Source organism: Onychostoma macrolepis, chromosome 14, assembly GCF_012432095.1.
Source record: "Onychostoma macrolepis isolate SWU-2019 chromosome 14, ASM1243209v1, whole genome shotgun sequence".
NCBI classification, from domain to species: Eukaryota; Metazoa; Chordata; class Actinopteri; order Cypriniformes; family Cyprinidae; genus Onychostoma; species Onychostoma macrolepis.
In genome coordinates this window covers 13714720-13732591 of record NC_081168.1, presented here as the reverse complement: position 1 = coordinate 13732591, position 17872 = coordinate 13714720, and the positions used below count along the sequence as shown (strand labels likewise).

Sequence of the window (17872 nt, the reverse complement as noted above, 5' to 3'; positions counted from 1 at the left end):
CAAGCATATTTTTAAATGTATTTATAAAAAAGTATACTAGAAATACGTTGGTAATAAATATATGCTTAATTACACTTTTAAGGAATATCGTCGCCTTGGAATTATAAGGTTCTATCTGCATTCTGAGTGGTTTTGAGATATTGAGCTTCAAAGTTTTTGCATTACATATAGCAAAAATGATATGGGGAACAAGTCTCTTTCCTACATGAAAATGACAGAGACCCTAAATGTATTCTAAATGTACAATATCAAAATCCTCTCAAATTTTTAAATGGGGATTTTTGGAACAGGTCAAATGCAGATAGAACCATCTAGTTCTAAAAAGTCATTTTCCGCTTGGAATTATAAGGTTCAATCTGGCAAAACATTAATTGAAGCAACAATTTTCAAGAAAAACAATTTTTTTTTTTAAATAATTTGTTTTAAAACATAAAATTAGTGTTGTAACAATGTGTCAACATGTATGAGAGAGGTAAATTTAATGCTTTATATATCACATTTATTACATATTTTAGGAGAAATATTTTTTTCTTGGTTAAGTTAGGCACGAAGGGCAATACTAAATATTTTGTCCAGTGCTAATGTTAATTTTAGCTGGATTATAGTGGGTAATTAAACACATTGCGGGAACAGTTGAGGAAGCTAACCTTACTCTAATCCATCTGATCAAGACTTTATTCCACAAACAGCAGGACAGGGAAAATGGCATTCTCTTTAAATCAGCATGGCCGAGATAACATGCTGACGTTCATTGTTGTAATTAAGACCCCATCATTTAAATTGTTGACTATTTGATATTTAAGGCTTAATGTTTTAAAATGTAAGATATTTTAAGAGTTTAAACTGCATGAATATTTCGCCAATCATTACATATTTGGGTCTTTAGCGACCCAGACTTATATCCAGCACGGATGGATCTCTAACTGCTGCAATAGCGAACTCTCCTGATATTTTAAGAACATAAAATAATAATAATAAAAAGAATAAAATGAGCATACTTCCTTACCTTTTGAAACTTAGGTTCGATTTGAGCAGATTTTACCATCACTGCCATTGTCAGAGCGCATTACCTCAGTGTACATTCAGCATCTGGCTCATATTCACGATCTCAATATATTCTCAAAACTATCGTTTTCAGCATCATAATGAGTGAAAAATCACATCATTATGTTTTAAACAGTGCCACTTTGTGGAATAAAGGTGAATTGCACTTATTGATTATGCAGACACGTAATTATTGTTGTTTAATGTTTAATCTTTCCTGCTTTTATGGAGCAGTCCGGCAACATGCCAAAGAACGTTGATCCTGATTGGTCCTCTTGTGAGCATTCGAAGTGCTGATTGGCTGATTTGCAGATAGAACCTTATAGAACCAAGTTAGAGTTCGACATTGTAGATAGAACCTTTTTGTTTTCTAAATAAAAAGTCCTAAAATGTACAGAACTTTAAAAAAAAAAAAAAATCATCACATAATGTAAATAAGTTGTCACAGAATAAGAATATGTGAATAACTCAATTTTGACAAAAATGTCAGATAGAACCTTATAATTCCAAGGTGACGATATGCTAAACACAAGCACACTATTACTATATTTCTAAAAAGTATAGTAGAAATGTTAATAAATATATTATTAGTTACACTTTTAAGGAATATACTAAACACAAGCATACTTTTAGTGATGTTTTAAAACAAAAAATATACTATTAAATGTATTAAAAATGTACTTGAAATACAAGTATGTTTATAGTATATTTGTATTACTACAAACATACTCAAGTACATTTTAAAACATACAAAAAACATTATAATAAATGAAAAAAAAAATACAAATGCTATGGAAAAGCTATCTTATCCATTTGTAGAACATTTCAGTTATACCTGTATTACTGAAAAGTTACAAATTTTACATCAATGAATAAATAAAAATTAAAATGCAATTTTCTGAAGAAAAAACAAACAAAAATTTACAGAAAAACTGAGAAGTGAATAGATGTGTGTGCAAACTCTGAAGATGATAAAGTTCAAGCAACAGAATAGGGAGGGATGGAGGGGGTTTTGCAGGTGGACGAGGAGATGGTGTAGGAATGGTGAGAGGCAAAGGTGCGGGATGATGGCAGGATGTGGTGAAGGGATGGTGATGGGAGGATGATGATGATGCCCTGGCGGCTTAGATGGAGTTTGGCACATGGCACATGGCACAGACCCAGAGCATCCCAGTGCTGACAATACACGGTGGAGTCGAGGGAGGGAGGAGCCAAGATGTAGATGGTGTGGCTGCCGACATCTGGGGACCGACTGATGGAGACAGAGCTGGTGGATCCGAAGGCGCAGACGGAGGGCCGATGGAGCTGAGCGTCGTCACAGGTTCCGGAAACCTGGGCACAGCCTAGTGGTCCTGGCATACAATATTTTGCACAAGTGCCTTGCAGCTTTAGAAAAAAACAAAACAGAAACAAAATTAGATAAAGGATTTTTACATGAATGACTGAAAGGAAGCACAAATTAGCCACCTGAAATGGACACATTGCTAACATTTTTCTTCCAAGATTGACCGAATCATCCTCCATTAGGCCTGATTCAAAAATCTCTATAACAGAGGTGATACGATATTAAAATATATTTACTATTCCTTTGCTTGTCTCTGCACTCAGATTTAAGTTTGTCTTCTATAGCAGCTGATCTGAAAAACAACAAATGTTAATATTTCTCACACGCACAAAAAAAGGCAAATGATGATTGATGATGTTTTCTATTTAAGAATGACAGAACAATGTACCTGGTCGGAAATATAGTCAAAAACCTTCCCAGCCTCAGCAGTTTCAGATGTACTGTATGCTCTCTTACAAGCAGCCCTTCTTACAATTTAATCTTTGTTCTTATCTGTAATGAGAAATATATATTAGAAAATAAAGTCGTTAAGGTTGTCAAGCTTGAACAAATATAAACACCAACCAACACTACCACAGTTTGCTGATCAGCTCAAGACAAAGTAATTGTATGTTCATAATCATGGTTTTTCAAAGATCATTAACATCATTACAATGAAGCCAAATTGTTCAGGAAATCAGAAATAAATACACTTCATGTTGCAAAGAAAAACTGTTAATGTTGTACATGTTATAATGACTTATTTTATTTTTTTTCTGCCAATGCATTTGTCAAAAACACGACTGGTACGGACAAATAACGTTAATTAAATACAAATCTTACCTGAAGTCACAGTGAAGTACCAAAGCCAGACACCATACACGCTTGTAGAAGCTGGTAAAAATAAGAACATACCGCTATATTTTCTAATTAATTTCATAGTTCCCCCAAAACAATTTGAATTCTGCCATCACTCACCCTTAAGATGTTCCAAACCATCTAAGACTTTCGTTCATCTTCGAAAGAAAAGCGGAGATATTTTAATGAAATCTGAGAGATTTATGTCCCTCCGATGAAAAGATTCATCAAAGATGTTCACGTTTCAAAAAGTTCATCGCAAAAAAACATAGCCAAAGTAATCAATATGAATTGCGTGGTTTCCTCCAAGTGCTCTAAAGAGACACGATCGCTCTATACAGTATAATACTGTTTAAATTTAGACTTATATTCACATTCAAGGGACATTTGCATCATATTTGATTTACTAAGCTCTCTGCTGCAAGCTCATTATCATACGAACCAATCAGAGCCGTTCAATGGCTCTGGAACCAATCAGGTTTAGTCTGTGTTGTTTGAATTTAAACACAAATAAACGTTTTCTTTCTTTTTTTTTTTTTTTTCTCAGATATGATGTTGAAATCCTTGTGGGAATTTCAGAAATATATATTAGAAAATAAAGGCATCAAGCTTGAACAAATTTATAAACACCTAGCTTATAACAATTAATGTAACATACTTAACAACAGCCTAATCAACCAAAGTAGCATAACCCATATTAAACAACATATTTTAAATATTGCAATGGTTAATAATATTTGACAAAGTTTTGTACATTGTAAATGTTAAAAATGTTTTTTTTTTTCAAAATATCGTACTTTTCCAAATATTACAATTATAAATACACGAATATTTAAAATATAACCATATGTAGGCCTACTGCAATATAAAGTACATTAAAAAACCTAATAAAAGTGTAATCATTTTGTTATGTTCTTACACAAAGTACACATAAAATATACTTTAAGTAAGGGTAACATAACCTATGTTTTCTGTAAATACACTAAAACATCACTAAAAGTATGCTTGTGTTTAGTATTTAGTAGTCATTATGTGATGATTTTATTTTATTTTTTTAAAGTTCTGTACATTTTAGGACTTTTTATTTAGAAAACAAAAAGGTTCTATCTACAAAGTCGAACTCTAACTTGGTTCTATAAGGTTCTATCTGCAAATCAGCCAATCAGCACTTCGAATGCTCGCAAGAGGACCAATCAGGATCAACGTTCTTTGGCATGTCGCCGGACTGCTCCATAAAAGCAGGAAAGATTAAACATTAAACAACAATAATTACGTGTCTGCATAATCAATAAGTGCAATTCACCTTTATTCCACAAAGTGGCACTGTTTAAAACATAATGATGTGATTTTTCACTCATTATGATGCTGAAAACGATAGTTTTGAGAATATATTGAGATCGTGAATATGAGCCAGATGCTGAATGTACACTGAGGTAATGCGCTCTGACAATGGCAGTGATGGTAAAATCTGCTCAAATCGAAACCTTCTAAGTTTCAAAAGGTAAGGAAGTATGCTTATTGTATTATTTTTATTATTATTATTTTATGTTCTTAAAATATCAGGAGAGTTCGCTATTGCAGCAGTTAGAGATCCATCCGTGCTGGATATAAGTCTGGGTCGCTAAAGACCCGAATATGTAATGATTGGCGAAATATTCATGCAGTTTAAACTCTTAAAATATCTTACATTTTAAAACATTAAGCCTTAAATATCAAAGTGTCAACAATTTAAATGATGGGGTCTTAATTACAACAATGAACGTCAGCATGTTATCTCGGCCATGCTGATTTAAAGAGAATTCCATTTTCCCTGTCCTGCTGTTTGTGGAATAAAGTCTTGATCAGATGGATTAGAGTAAGGTTAGCTTCCTCAACTGTTCCCGCAATGTGTTTAATTACCCACTATAATCCAGCTAAAATTAACATTAGCACTGGACAAAATATTTAGTATTGCCCTTCATGCCTAACTTAACCAAGAAAAAATTATTTCTCCTAAAATATGGAATAAATGTGATAAATAAAGCATTAAATTTACCTCTCTCATACATGTTGACACATTGTTACAACACTAATTTTATGTTTTAAAACAAATTATCAAAATCTAAAAAAAAAACCTGTTTGTTTTTCTTGAAAATTGTTGCTTCGATTAATGTTTTGCCAGATTGAACCTTATAATTCCAAGCGGAAAATGACTTTTTAGAATTAGATGGTTCTATCTGCATTTGACCTGTTCCAAAAATCCCCATTTAAAAATTTGAGAGGATTTTGATATTGTACATTTAGAATACATTTAGGGTCTCTGTCATTTTCATGTAGGAAAGAGACTTGTTCCCCATATCATTTTTGCTATATGTAATGCAAAAACTTTGAAGCTCAATATCTCAAAACCACTCAGAATGCAGATAGAACCTTATAATTCCAAGGCGACGATATTCCTTAAAAGTGTAATTAAGCATATATTTATTACCAACGTATTTCTAGTATACTTTTTTATAAATACATTAAAAATATGCTTGTGTTTAGCATATTTCTTAGAAGTATAACTAAGCATATATTTAATACAAAAGCACTTCTAGTATACGTTTTAGAAATATATTAAAATGCAATTCAATATGTTTTTAATGCACTTCAAATAAGCATGTTGGGAATACAAATGTATTATAAACATACTACTTGAATTTCAAGTATATTTTGAATACATCTAATACTACGTCTTTTTCACCTGGGTATGCCGCTGTACTTTTTTTAATGTACTTTATGAATATTTGTAATGTACACAATATGTAATACATTAAAGTTTTCTAGATATCAAAGTGTACGTGTGTGTATATACTGAAAAATATAATACTAATAAATATAATATAATATACTAGTAGTGTAATGCTAATGCATTTCTAATGAGCTGAAATACAATTGAAATGTACTTGAAGCACATTAAAATGATGCTTCACATCTACTCTACCTGTAGTTCATGAAGTATTAAAAGTACATTTTAAATGTATTTTAAGAAATACACTTAAATTGCACTAAATATACTTAAAGTGGTTCCAATTTAACACAATTTCAATATATTAAATATATTACAAATAGATTATAATTGAACTTAAACATATCTTGAAATACACTTAATGTACTTAAAGTTGTGTCAAAATAATACATTTAATATGCACTTAGTATAGTATAATATAAATATATTAAGTGTGTCTGAAAAAGCACAATTTAAATATATTTCTTTTTCACCTGGGACGGCTGTGAAAATTAATCCTTTTGATCTTTTATTTAAAAAATTCACAAAAATCTGACCTTTCATTGGATAATAAGAATTTAAAACGGGGGGAAACATCATTATGAAATAAATGTTTTTCTCTAATACACATTGGCCACAATTAACGGCACCTTTTTATTCAATACTTTTTGAAACCTCCATTTGCCAGTTTAACAGCTCTAAATTTTCTCCTATAATGCCTGATGAGGTTAGAGAACACCTGACAAGAGATCAGAGACCATTCCTTCATCCAGAATCACTCCAGACCCTTTAGATTCCCAGCTCCATGTTGGTGCTTCTTCTCTTCAGTTCACCACTCATTTTCTGCAGGGTTCATGTCAGAGGACTGGAATGGCCAGCAGAAGCTTGGTTTTGTGCTCAGTGACCCATTTTTGTGTTGTTTTTGAGGTTTGTGTTTGGATTATTGTATGGTTGGAAGATCCAAACATGGCCCATTATAAGATTTCTAACAGAGTCAGTCACTCATTGATTTTTTATCTTTTAGTATTTGATAGAATCCATGATGCCATGTGTCTAAACAAGATGTCCAGGACCTCCAGCAGAAATATAGACCCACAACATCAAAAATACAGCAGTATATTTCATTGTACACATGGGATACTTTTTATCCCTGTGTTCACCAAACCCATCTTGAGTGTTTGCTGCTAAAAGCTCATTTTTTTAGTTTCATCTGACCATAGAAGCCAGTCCCATTTGACGTTCCAGTCGTGTCTGATAACTAAATATGCTGGAGATTGTTTTTGGATGAGCTAGGACAATTTGTCTTGAAACCCTCCCAAACAACATGTGGTGATGTAGGTGCTGTTTGACAATTTTTTTTTTTAAAGTTTTCTGACCCCGAGACTCAACTATTTTCTGCAATTCTCCAGCTGTGGTCCTTGGAGAGTCTTTAGCCACTCAAACTCTCCTTCTCACCATGCATTAGGACGATATAGACATGTCCTCTTCCAGGCAGATTCATAACATTTTATGTTGATTGGAAATTCGTAATTATTGCTATGATGGTGGAAATGGGAATTTTCATTGCTCTAGCTCTTTTATTAAAGCCACTTCACTAATTTGTTAAGCTCAATTATCTTTTGCTGCACATCAGAAATATTTGCTATTCTTTGCTTTTTCTCATTGTGATGGATGATTAAGGGAATTTGGTCTTTGTTTTCCCTTGAAACAGGAAGCCATGGCTGGATAATTTCATGTTCATAATCACCCTGGAGTGCTCAAAATTGTGAATATGAATGGGAATATACTTCAGAGATATTTTACTCATGAGAATGTATAGGGGTGCTAATAATTGCCCAACGTGTATTTGAGAAAAACATTTATTTCATAATGATATTTCCCCCCATTTTAAATTCTTATTATCCAATGAAAGGTTAGAATTTTTTGAATGTTTTGTGAATTTAAAAAAAATAAAATATCAAAAGGATTAATAATGCAGATTAATTTTCACAGCCTTCTTTGATCATATTTACCAAGGGTGCCGATATTTTTGGCCATGACTGTACATACTGCAGCAGTAGTACGAGTAGTATGCTATGCTGAACACAGCCGGCATCTCTTTTGCTTCCTCTTTTCTCTCGCACCGCTCATTCCAGCTGTGGCAGAGCCATCAAAGAACAATGTAAGACTCCAGTCTCTCCGGTTGCATGATTGCTAAAGCAATATTCAGCCCCACTGAGAAAGACACAGCAGATGGAAGGAAGGAAAGTGAAGAGATGGAGACCAAGTGGTGTAATTATTTTGGAAAGATTGGAAAAACCCTTTTCCAAAACTCAGGCTGCGACATGCAGCAGAAAAGAAAGTGAGAAAGAGATAGAAAATGAAAATGAAAGCCGGGATGAGAGAGACAGAAAGGGTGAGGAATATCAAGGGCTCTTTTTTGAAAATAGCAGAACAGACGCCTCGCTGCCTCATGCATACACAGCGGTAGAAGAGGAGTAGACCACCTCAAAAAAAGTCAAATTAGAATGTTCGAATTGGAGTGTTTCTTCTCAAAGCCTCATCTTGTTCATCCATTTGAGAAGCCAAATGCAGGGGCATAGCAAGAGAGAAAGAAAACTTCCTGATAGCATGAATAAAATATCCCCACCTTCTCTCAGGCTGGCAGGGGTTCTGTGGGAACCGAGCCAAATGAAGATTCATATCGCAAGATGCCTCTCTGAGCTCTGCGTCCATTTATTTCCTCATTTACGTTTTTTGGTAATGTGACACATGCATTTCATTTGGAAGACGTGTTTAAGAGCGAACCAAGACGACGAGTTCATTTGTAATCATGAATAACTTGGAGCTCGTGTACTGGTTGTCTTCTTGTTTTGTAGATGAGGTAGACAAGGTCTCAACCTGCTTCATTATTAACATAAGAACAAGTGCTCCATGAATATCACAGCATTATGAGAGCTATTTAGAGGCCTCCAGTGTTAGCTGCTAGTATTTTGGATAGCAGTGGGGTTGAGTAACTGAACAAATTAATTAAAAATTATATATATATTTTTTTGGTTATCAAAATGTCAGCCGGTGTCATGTGTTTGACCTTCCAATTAGTTATTTTTCTTTTACTCTTGAGAATATCTTATTACTGCTGATATGGCCTAATCAAGCATACTTCCAGCAAGCTGCTCTCACATTTCTGATAACGGTGCAGCTTTGTCTGTTGCTATGAGGGGTCTGTTTCTTCATTGCAATGTGCTTGTTTGGAAATGTGCTACGATTTCACATACAAATTATTCCTATAAAACACAGTTTTTAAGTTTTTAGTCATAGCTGACCAGCAATCTAATTAATCCAAAATATTACCCTGTTACTTGGCTCATGAACTGTATATATGCAGTGTGTGTGTGTATATATGGGTCAATGTTAATATTGACATGGGTCAAAGAAATATTTCTTGAGCAGCGAATCAGCATATTAGAATGATTTCTGAAGGATCATGTGACACTGAAGACTGGAGCAAAGTTTCAGCTTTGCCATCACAGGAATACATTTTATTTTAAAATATTTGAAAATAAATTTTTAAAAAAAACTGCTATTTTAATTTGTACTAATTTGTTTTTAGATAGTTTTTACTCTATTTTGTATCTGTAAATGCACTCTTGTAAACGTTTTTGTAAATGTTACCATAATTTTAATAAGTATTAATCCACAAATTGGTGCTTATTCAGAAATTACAGTAGAAATAGTCATTCAACACATTGAATCTTTCCCAAGCCTTACACACCCTCTCCCTATTCTCTTCCCACAGTGCCTCACCCATTAGATGCACTCAAATTAGAACTTTTTTGGTATTTTTTGTCTTTTTTCACATGAGTTTTGGTGGGATTTGCTTGTAGATCTTTAAATTGCATGCTGATTATGCAAAGAACAGTCTGTTCATAGCATTGTGTTGTATGCACAGGAAAGGAATACTGTAGTCATGCCAGATATCATAATGCATTTTATATAATATATACACACTCATTCCTTGCTATAAATTTCTTCTGGCAAGGTTTGAATCCTACTTATTTGTGATTAATCTCCAAAATGTAAGCATAAGGTTTTAGTTAACAGCATCTGAGATGAGAGGATGTTTCTGTACTCCTGTCTTGTCTGAGTGTATGCCTATTGATTTTGCCACAGGTGCAAACTAATAACTGTAATCTATGTTTTGTGTGTCTAAGTGCATTACATTTGTGTATGTGTGTATGTATGTGTGTGTGTGTGTGGTCTCCATCCCATCTTCATTTGTTGCAATCACCTATCGGAGAAATCCTTTATCCGCCTGTAAGGAAATCAATACCACAATGTCAACTTGGATTTTCATTTGACACAGACAGGCTAACAAGACACAAAAACAGAAAGATATCAAAAGATGCATCACATGGATAAACGAACACACATAGAACTATTATTTGGAGGCTATCACATATTCTTATCATCTTGTCAAATGTAAAAGGATGTAAACAAGCCATTATACATGCTCATACAGATATGCAGATAGGATTCAGACTGTTTCAGTGTGACTCTTCCACTTTGTGCTTTGCCTAAGAAGCCATGAAGCCCTGGGGCACACTGGAATAAGCTCATCCAACCTTACCTGCCCAAAAAAACAACAAGTGGTTGGAACGACCTTTCGGACAATAGATGTACGACCAATCTTGTTTTGTGGACTAGATCCAAAGCAAAGTTTGCAGGTCAGTGTATCCGTGCAGTACAAATAAGACACCCAATGTGCAACTCAAGCTCCTCCTGAAATGAAGACTGTTGATTAATTAATTAACAGGTGACTTCACAAAGTGGGTCCTCTGTTTTGTTTTATTCTTTCATATATATCATGCCTGTATTCAGTAATATGGTATATTAATTCAGATGCAAAGTATTATTATCAGAGGCACTTCAAAATACTGTGAATAATTCCAGGAATCTTATCACACTTAGCTGTGAAACAAAAGAAAATGAGTGCTGAAAGAAAATGCAAAATCCACTCTATGTCAGTATGAAAAAGTAGTAATAGCCTGGGTTACCTGATACATATTGCTTCTGACAACAGCTTGTCATGTAGAAGAAGGGAAGTCGAACAGTATTTTTTCAAACGCCAGTCAGATTTTTGTATTCGTATTGGTGCTTATTAAAACACTTGAAATACTTAAAATTTGTTTACACTTTCTTTAAACATCTATTTGCACATTTTAATATGGATATGCCAGAAAAGATATCTAGATATTGGTTGAAAATGTTCTGATTCTTTATTACAATTCTTCATAGTTGTGCTTTTTTGCACTTTATTTCCGTTTTAAACATTTGTTTACTTTCTTTACATTTTGTTTTATTGGATTTAAATCTTAAAGGTTCTTTTTTATTTTAAAAAAAAAAAGTTATTAAAATTGTTAAGAAGACAGCATTAAAGTTTGCATATATTTTCATCCTGTTTCTGTAATGTAATTCAGTACAGTGATTATAGATTAAGGTGCAGTATGTAATATTGACAGTGACAGCTAGGTACTGCAGCCCAGATATGGAGATAGTTGTTTCTCCCTCCTCCTGTCCCAAATGGCACCCTAAACCCTCGCGGTCTTCCTCTGAGTCCGCACTTTTGTGACGTAATGCCTTATTGACTGTCTGGTATAAGTCTGCCGTGGAGCTCGCCCCATTGCGGGCTCGGCAGAAGTGCGGATTGAGGGCACATAACGGCCGCAAAGGGGGCACTCGTGAGCACCCTTCTGAACGCTAAAATGAGGAATGGGACACCTTACGGCAGGGATCCTTAAATCCGGCCAACGAGATCCACTTTCCTGCAGAGTTTAGCTCTAACCCTAATCAAACTAGGGCTGGGCGATATATCAAACGTGATATTCATGCGCATCTAGTCAGTAAAGCCGGTTCCATGATTAGCGCTAAATCTTCATCACCTGTTTTCAAATAGAGCGCCATTTAATACACAGAGCCATAGATCACTGACAAGCTACGCAATATTGCATTCATTATCTCAGATGAATCGCCTTCGATAATGAACGCGATATTGCGTAGCTTGTCAGTGAACTATGGCTCTGTGTATTAAATGGCGCTCTATTTGAAAACAGGTGATGGAGATTTAACGGAACCGGCTTTACTGACGAGATGCGCATGAATATCGTGTTCGATATATCGCCCAGCCCTAAATCAAACACACCTGAGCATGCCAATTAATGTCTTCAGGATCATTAGAAAATCACAGATAGGTGAGTTTGATAAGGGTTGGAGCTAAACTCTGCAGCGCATTGGTCCTCCAGGACAAGATTTGAGGAACCCTGCCCTACGGTCTTATGGACTTAACGGACACGCGCACGTGGCGGCCATTGTAAGTCCGTAAGACTCTTGCGAGTGCACATGAAGTATTCCATTTGGGACAGGGCCCTCCTCAGACTTGATGCTCACATGGATTGCCAGATTGAGGACACAACAGGAAACCGCGCAATTGACAGTGGAAGGGGATGAGCTTTACACTATAAGGTAATGAATAGATTTATCCACAGAGCTTTTTAGATGGATGTTGAGAATTTTTAGGTCAGATAGAATCTGCAATCTGCAAATGTGGCTGTGTTTTCCACAAGCTGGTAACTATTGAGTGGAATCACACATACCAAAACAAAAACAGACATTCTGACACGGTATGCACATTTCAGTTTAGAATAATTGGCTGTAGCATTACTGTTTTTGGAGAAACAAATATGTGAACTTTGCTTGTCTCCTAAATATCTGCAAACATGCAATGGTATTTATTTATTTTTTTTTCCTTTAGTACAGTCAAAAGTTACATGCATCACCTTTAATCAGGTTACACACCGTATTGAATTTAACAAGGCTGGAATTGATGGTATTTGCAATTACATGTCCTGTATAAACGTCCTAAACAGTAAAATCTGAATGCATTTTACTTCTATCCTTCATAGCCTAGTTTTCATTTCTGTCAAAAATGAAATATTACACTACCCTGACTAAGGTCTAATGCTTCAGTAATTATTATGATATGTAAATTTGATACCATCAAATGTCTAGAATTTAAAGAAACAATACAGAAACATGGTCTGTTGGCTCTGTCAGAAGGCATGATGTTCAGTTTCTCACTGTGATTGACTTGTGGTCTGAGATGTCTCCCTTCAGCACTGCTAATGTTAAATGCATGCCTCCTCTCCACATGGCTGCGGGGGGATCAATATTAGTACCAGGCCTGCAGTATAGGCTCTGAACCATCTTTAACCCCAGTCTCAGGTTTAGGCCTCTCGGAGTCACCCCCCCCCCCCTCCCCCTCCCCCGCAAACTGCCTGTGAAGCCCAGGAGGCCAGTCTGGAAACTCAAAGACCTCAAGGCACAGTCAATAACGACAGATTTAGAATTTAGTCATGAAGAGCACGAGAGAGAGCGAAAAACCACTCTTCTACTAAGTGTGAACTGACTTTAGATCATTTGAAGGGATGGGCGATTAGGAGAAATGGTGGTCCATTTGCAACATGGGCTATTCTTGCCGTCATATTCTATAGAGGCCTTTGATGAGTTAAAGTGCAAATTGCAGACACATGTACACGCACTCCCACGGTTTAATTCATAAATGAGGTAGGAAGGGCTGCTTTGGCTCTAAGGATATTTCTCACAAAGCAGTAATAGCCTGGCCCTTCGTTAGCTGAGTTTTAATTTGTGAATAAGAGGGTAGTTAACAGTAAATTAAAACACACAGGCGTACTGAGCACCTTGGGACCCGCAAGTCTCAAACAGATACCCTCGCACACATAGACAGAGTGCATAGCTGTATGTTTTTACATGACTCAATGAGAGTCCGTGCTCTTAAAAGAATAGTTCACCAAAAATATATAAATTAATATACAGTGGGTACGGAAAGTATTCAGACCCCCTTAAATTTTTCACTCTTTGTTATATTGCAGCTATTTGCTAAAATCATTTGTTCATTTTTTTGAATGTACACACAGCACCCCATATTGACAGAAAAACACAGAATTGTTGACATTTTTGCAGATTTATTAAAAAAAGAAAAACTGAAATATCACATGGTCCTAAGTATTCAGACCCTTTGCTCAGAATTTAGTAGAAGCACCCTTTTGATCTAATACAGCCATGAGTCTTTTTGGGAAAGATGCAACAAGTTTTTCACACCTGGATTTGGGGATCCTCTGCCATTCCTCCTTGCAGATCCTCTCCAGTTCTGTCAGGTTGGATGGTAAACGTTGGTGGACAGCCATTTTTAGGTCTCTCCAGAGATGCTCAATTGGGTTTAAGTCAGGGCTCTGGCTGGGCCATTCAAGAACAGTCACGGAGTTGTTGTGAAGTCACTCCTTCGTTATTTTAGCGGTGTGCTTAGGGTCATTGTCTTGTTGGAAGGTAAACCTTCGGCCCAGTCTGAGGTCCTGAGCACTCTGGAGAAGGTTTTCGTCCAGGATATCCCTGTACTTGGCCGCATTCATCTTTCCCTCGATTGCAACCAGTCGTCCTGTCCCTGCAGCTGAAAAACACCCCACAGCATGATGCTGCCACCACCATGCTTCACTGTTGGGACTGTATTGGACAGGTGATGAGCAGTGCCTGGTTTTCTCCACACATACCGCTTAGAATTAAGGCCAAAAAGTTCTATCTTGGTCTCATCAGACCAGAGAATCTTATTCAGGTGTTTTTTAGCAAACTCCATGCGGGCTTTCATGTGTCTTGCACTGAGGAGAGGCTTCCGTCGGGCCACTCTGCCATAAAGCCCCGACTGGTGGAGGGCTGCAGTGATGGTTGACTTTCTACAACTTTCTCCCATCTCCCGACTGCATCTCTGGAGCTCAGCCACAGTGATCTTTGGGTTCTTCTTTACCTCTCTCACCAAGGCTCTTCTCCCCGATAGCTCAGTTTGGCGGACGGCCAGCTCTAGGAAGGGTTCTGGTCGTCCCAAACGTCTTCCATTTAAGGATTATGGAGGCCACTGTGCTCTTAGGAACCTTAAGTGCAGCAGAATTTTTTTGTAACCTTGGCCAGATCTGTGCCTTGCCACAATTCTGTCTCTGAGCTCTTCAGGCAGTTCCTTTGACCTCATGATTCTCATTTGCTCTGACATGCACTGTGAGCTGTAAGGTCTTATATAGACAGGTGTGTGGCTTTCCTAATCAAGTCCAATCAGTATAATCAAACACAGCTGGACTCAAATGGACAGCACCTGAGTTAAATATATGAGTGTCACAGCAAAGGGTCTGAATACTTAGGACCATGTGATATTTCAGTTTTTCTTTTTTAATAAATCTGCAAAAATGTCAACAATTCTGTGTTTTTCTGTCAATATGGGGTGCTGTGTGTACATTAATGAGGAAAAAAAATGAACTTAAATGATTTTAGCAAATGGCTGCAATATAACAAAGAGTGAAAAATTTAAGGGGGTCTTAATACTTTCTGTACCCACTGTATATATAAAGAATTGTCTTATGCTTGCCATGACTGCAGTAAAAACGGTAATATTGTCAAATATTATTGCATTAGAATGGTATTCTATTTAAATATATATTAAAATGTAATTTATTCCTGTGATGCAAAGCTGAATTTTCAGCATCATTACTCCAGCCTTCAGTGTCACATGATCCTTCAGAAATCATTCTAATATGCTGATCTGGTGATAACATTCCCTATTATCAGTGTTGAAAAAAGTTGTGCTACTTTTTGTGGAAAGTTTGAAAGAATAGTATTTATTTGAAACAGATATTTTTTGTAAAATTATAATATAAGAAAAATGCCACTTTTTTTATCAATTTATTGCATCCTGAAAAAAATTATATATATATATATATAATTATTGGGGTCATAAATGGTTTTTATTTCTTAATTGTTTTCTCGTTTAATATTTTTTCTAATAAAAAATAACTAAAATAAATAAATAAAACAAAATAAAAATTTGATGAATGCTTTAAATTTTTATGTCCATACAATAAAAGTTTCATAGTATGTACAAAAAGATAAAAAAAATAAAAACAAAAACCCTGAGACATTTTCTAAAAACCTTCTGTTGTTTTATAAAAATATTTTAAAGAATAAAGAAAGTCATACAGTTTTAGGGCAACATAAGGGTGAGTAAAATAATGACAGAAATTAAATTTTTTGGGGGCAAACTACCCTTAAAGAATCCTGGACAGCAGCATACAAATCACAAAATAGCTGGTGGTCTACACTGATCTTCTGTTTATCCCTGGTGTTTGTAGCTATGAATGCACTTAAATGTTAGTAGTGGCTAGTTTTGGCCCAGATTTAGTGGCGTATCAGAATTCAGCTGGAAGCCAGAAAAACAAGCTGGACAAGTTAATTTGACTCTGTGCCCGGCGCACTAATGGAAAAGGCATATGGGCCGTGCGGGTTCAGAGTGAGTTGGCGCAACCCATTTAGTGACCCAGCACAGAGATTTCACAAGGGACCTCCTGTGAGCACCATCAATACACGCAGAAACATAAACCCACTCATAAATTGAGTGATACCTGATGTGGGCAGGTGACAGAGATCTCTGTCAATATGTTGTTAGAGGAGGTCACGAGGAGGCTGGTCACACAGTGTCCTGAAGCTTTCTCCAGAAAGAGAGCGAAAATCACACGAAAGCATTATTTGTCACCTAACACACTTTAAACTACAGAAGGTCCTGTCAAGACTTTTAGCTGAGTTTAGATACTTCAATGTCCTTTTAGCTATTATTTGCTGTCTCACACTATTATTTGGTCCCCAAATTGTTTCTGATCTCCCCTGTGACTGAAAGAGTTTTAGGGTTTCCACAGCTTCGGAAGATAGAAAGTCTCTTATGCTCAACAAGACAGCATTTTTTTAAAACAAAAATACATTAAAAACTGTAATATTGTGAAATATTATTTCAGTAATTTCAGCTGCTATTACTCAAGTCTTCAGTGTCACACGATCCTTCAGAAATCATTCTAATATGCTTTTTGGTTTTTAAGATGGTTTGCTGGTCTCACAGCTTGAGCTCAGACCATCCTGACCAAGCTGGAAGACCACCAGACTAGCTTAGGCTGATTTAAGTTGTTTTTTCTTTTTTCTTTTCAACTGGGAATGGTGGCTCTAACTTTCAGGCTTATATTAGTTGTCTTATGTAATAGCTTCGTAACTGAATATGCCTTTTGGTGAAGCCTACACCCCTCATTTCAATTCCGTTGCTTCAGCCCTCTCCCTCATATCCATCGCTGCACTCATCCACCTTTTGCTGTAGTTCTCAGATGAAGTAGTTGGAAATGTGGCTGTCACTCTGATACCACAGTGCCATCTATTGGTGGGAAATCGAGGCTGCATTAAATGGTGATGGAGTGAAAAGAAAGACGAAAAGGGGGATCAAGCAGAAAAGGTAAATATTTAAACTGAAGTGAATTGAGTGGCCGGTCAGAAATGAAGTTGAATTGTAATAATGTCTGATATTGACAGTTTGCGTGTGAAAAGGAAAACAAAAGGGGAGCGAATGTGCCGTTGCATGCATAATCATCTCTTCAAGCATAGACAATCCTGTAAGTGACCAAACAAGGAATAATGGATATGTTTAGAGGCAAATATGCATTTCTGTCTGGTCAGAATACACAGACATCTCTCCCTCCGCTGTCTCTCTGCCTCCCTCTATGCTATCCCTTTATCAGTCATAGTTAAATGTAAATAACGCTGGTGTGATGGATGATGCTGTCAGGTTTCTTCAAAGCCCCCTCGCCCATGAGAGCCCGGCTCCCGGATGGGTAGAGCGTAAACGGATAACGGGAGAGAAGAATGAGTACAGGGATTCCCATTCAGACTGATGACAAAGTCATCTTCAATGCACCATCATTCAAGTGAACAGTAAACATATTGAAAATGAGCTACATGAAAGAACAGGAAATGGATGTGAGGCACTGACCGAT

At 36.1% G+C, this 17872-nt stretch overlaps 1 long non-coding RNA gene across 1 annotated transcript; it reads left to right on the top strand.

Annotated features, from left to right (window-relative positions):
• Nucleotides 1-17113: 17113 nt before the first annotated feature.
• On the top strand, nt 17114-17872 carry LOC131553026 (uncharacterized). Its single transcript, XR_009274099.1, has 3 exons — nt 17114-17334; nt 17412-17491; nt 17618-17872. It is a non-coding gene; the product is annotated as an uncharacterized LOC131553026 (long non-coding RNA).